This window comes from Fukomys damarensis, unplaced genomic scaffold (assembly GCF_012274545.1).
Source record: "Fukomys damarensis isolate Sample0158 unplaced genomic scaffold, DMR_v1.0_HiC HiC_scaffold_10, whole genome shotgun sequence".
In the NCBI taxonomy this organism is placed as follows: domain Eukaryota; kingdom Metazoa; phylum Chordata; class Mammalia; order Rodentia; family Bathyergidae; genus Fukomys; species Fukomys damarensis.
In genome coordinates, this window is record NW_022900922.1 from 39084411 (window position 1) to 39088353 (window position 3943).

Consider the following 3943-nt stretch of genomic DNA (forward strand, 5'->3'; position numbering starts at 1 on the left):
AAGAGAGCATGCCCGGAACTAAGTCTGTGAGACTGTTTGCTCTCCTGTTGTTCTTCCCTCGGATTTGGGACCTGCTGGCAGGATTCTGACGTTGCGGCTCACGACAAGGATTCACATGTGAGAAAGCCTGCTAATGTAAGGAACTCAAATTCATGTGGAAATGCTGAGGAAAAAGCAAAAGGTAAAAAATGTTGCATAAGAAACATCTTGAGTGAAATAACTGACTAAAAGAACAGTGGAATTTTTTCTCATTCTCAGGGCTACTATTCTATATATGGTCTTTGTCTCTGTTCAGGCTTTCTGTGAGACTTGGAATTGGTCTGCCACTGACTGCTGAAGTCAAACCAGAAAAATAGAATTGAAAAGAAGACTATGAATAGATTAGTCCACGGCAGTGGAGGTTTAGAGAATAGACTGTCTCAGGAAATAACTGTATGTGGGAAGTAAAGGAAGATTCAAGTAAAAAGATTGATCAACAGCCTTAGTTCATTATTTGTTCTCCACAGAAGATGTAGTCTAAGCCCATGAGGAAAAATTTTCCCCCTGTAATTCTAGGGATTGAAGCCAGGGCCTCACAAGTGCACTACCACTCAGTACTCCCACCTTCTCACTCCCAGGCCAAGGAGTGAAAGGTCTTGCACACTGACTATAGAATATGGTTTGCAGAACATTCCTCTAAAAAAGACCACAGAACTAAGTTTGATAGTCATAGGCTCATCACGTCAAATAAGAAAATATAGTTGTGGCATCCCAGTAGGAGGCCAGAAGATCATGCCAGAAAGTAAACAAAATCAGGAAAGCATCCAAGATGAGACTCTGTATCTGGATCCAACAATCCAGAGATTAAGCAAAAATTGGGTTGATTCTAGGCATAGTTGTGCACACCTATAATCCTGGAACCAGGAAACTGAACTATGATTGCCATGAGTTCAAGGCTAGCCTAAGCTAATAGTGAGTCCAAGGCCAGTTTGAATTACAGAGCAAGATCTTCTCTTTAAAAAAATGGGTTGGGGTGAGGAAAGAATTTCAAATTAAATTAAGCCTCATAATTTGTAGAATGGACACTATATAACCAGGCTTTTACTGCCCTCTGCTATGTATTTTGGCACCTTGCTGGGGTAGGTTGGTAGAGACTACTGGTAGGGAGCCCTTTTGAGGAGAAACTTTAAGGGTTTTCTGACTACTGGCCAATTATGGAAGAGAGATAAGAGTTAGTACTGAAATAATGGTCCCAAAATTGATTTCTTTGCTGTTGGCTGCATTCCTCTTAAGACAGAGGTGCAGTGACAGTATCTAAAAGAGTTTAGACATCATATAAAGGTACAAGATCCCAAATGAATGGTACCTTAAATGTACCAATAAACTTAATGAAAGAAAAAGTTTAGAGTGTTGGGATCTATAACAAGTTGGGAGTTCTACCAGTATTTTCAGGGTATAAAAGTAAATTGCTTTACTGCATTTACCTGTTTGGTGAGACACATTTTATTTCACTAATGTCAGAATTAAATTATATAGGGCTTAAATATTCCTCATTACCCAATTTTTACATTATAGCATTTAATAGGATCACAGTACTAAAAGTCTGATCTAGGGCCCAGGATTTAGCTTAGTGGTTCCACTGCCTGCCTCACAAGCACAAAGACCCAAGTTCAATTCCCGGTACCAAAAAAAAAATAAAAGTCTGATCTAATGTAAAAATGTACCAAATCTTCCATTAAGAGACTGAAATATCATGTTTGTTTTTGTGTTACTGGAAATTGAACTCAGGGCCTTCACACTGAGCTGCATCTCCCACCCTATTTTTTAATTTGAGGCAAGGTCTTGCTGAGTTGCCCAGGTGGGACTGGAATTTTGTGATCCACCTGCCTCAGCCTTTCTCAGTGATAGGAGTAAGATATTATTTGTACATTAACTTTGAAGATAGGGTGGAATGGCTAAAGGGAGGCATATAACCTTTTTAGAAGACTAATGAGCCAACATTCCAAAATCATGGTGGGATCCACAACTTTCTGAGATCTGACATCTACTTTGCCATCCAGCTCTGTAGCACTATATCTACCAGGCCTGCAAGAATGCCACTGAGAGCATCTTTGCTGAGCAGCTGGAAGTAGCCCCTGAGCACTGCATTGGCCACCCCACAGGGTTGTGTGGCACCAGGGAGCAAATGACCCACTGTGCAAGAAACTAGTACTGAGGCCCAGGGTTATTGTGCCCTTCCTGCCTGTGGTATCAATCAAGGCTTCCATCAACTGTTAGAGATTCAGAATCCCTACAATGGAATTCCAAGAATATCAGGCAACTATAACAACAGACCCAAATCTGTCCAGTGCCCATCCACACAAGCCCCAGAGGACAATGGAAAAAAGTCTTCTGCTTTTCCCTGTACTCCTCTCTAGATACAGCCAATCTGGTGAGGATTTTGTGCTCTTTGTGAGCTTGAGCACAAAAAGGCAAAGCACAGCTCTCTTACCAGCTCTCAACAGTTAGTGTTACCAGCTTACTCTTGGTTTCTTGTGCTCAGTGTGAGACAGAAATTGCAAAGAGGCAATCTGAAGGAGCTGTATCAGGGCTTATGCTGGAGGATCAAGGAAACAGGCTAGGATTCCCACTCTGGTCTCAGAGAATATGAAGACTGAGACAAGATATTTGCACACATGCTGTCAGTTTTTGTCCTCTGGACACCCGGTTTATCCTGTATACACTCTGCACATGTGCCTTGAGTCTCTGCACACTGTGCTTTCCAGGTTGGAAGGTTCATTCGACTTCCTAGAGGACAGTGAGGGTATGCTCAGCTCCGGGTTCTGGGCTCCAAGTGGTCCTACAGCTGTCACCTATAGGAAGGGTGATAACTCTTTGTGGCACAGCACCAGGCCGTTATGCAGGTCCCCAGCCCACTGCTCCTGTGGAGGATCTGCTCAGTCACCTTCATGGAGGACCCAAGAAAAGGAATACTGATGAAAAAAGAATGTAAGTTATGAAGAATAAATTGGGTTCTTTATAAAAATTGTATTGTTTGTACTACTAGAAAATTTTGCAAAAAATTAAACTATAGAAATATAAAAAGGTAACTTAGTAAGTGCAGTATCTCTATATATTTCTCCAAGTGATAATCACTATGGGGTTGGAGATGTAGCCCCATGATACAGTTCTTGCATAGTATGGATGAGGCTCCACATTCACCCTTGCACCACAAAAAAGAAAAAAGAAAAAGATTATTAGCACCACATATGAGATTATTATGCTGCCAAATTTTTGGCCAAATACTATTTTATAACGTGAAATATACCATTGGCATCTTTTAATTTTTAAAATGAGGTTTTAATGAATAGATAAAAAATTTAAATTCATAAACGTGGGTTACTTAGATTTCCCTCCTTAAACAAACCATATTTCTCTGTACATGTGCTTTGTGTAAGCATTTCTAAATGGATAATTCCAAGAAGTTAAGTTGTTGCATCAAGGGATGTGGATATACTAATTTTACTAATTTGGGGGGGGGGCATACCGGGGATCAAACTCAGGAGCTTGTGCCTCCAAGGCAGGCAGCAGCACCACTGAGCCAAATCCCCAGCCCCACTAATCTTTCTTTCTAACCGTACAACAATGTGCCTGGATTTCTACACACTCCAGTATCGTCCACTGTTTTACCATTAGCAATCTGGAAAAAACACAATCTTTATAAAAATTCTTTAATTATTAGGGAACCTTTTCCTACTTGTTATTTTCTTATTATTGTGTTCTATATGTGCCTACTTTATTGCCGGGTTTCATATTGGCTTATGCATATTTATATTTTTAAAAGAAGTCTTTGTATATTAGAAAAAGCAGCCCCGTGTCTCTTCAGTAGTGGTATATTTTACTTTAGCTTGCTTTTTATTTGTTTGTACCAGGAACAGAACTCAGGACCTTGTGCTTACAAGGCAGGCTGCAGCACCACTGAGCT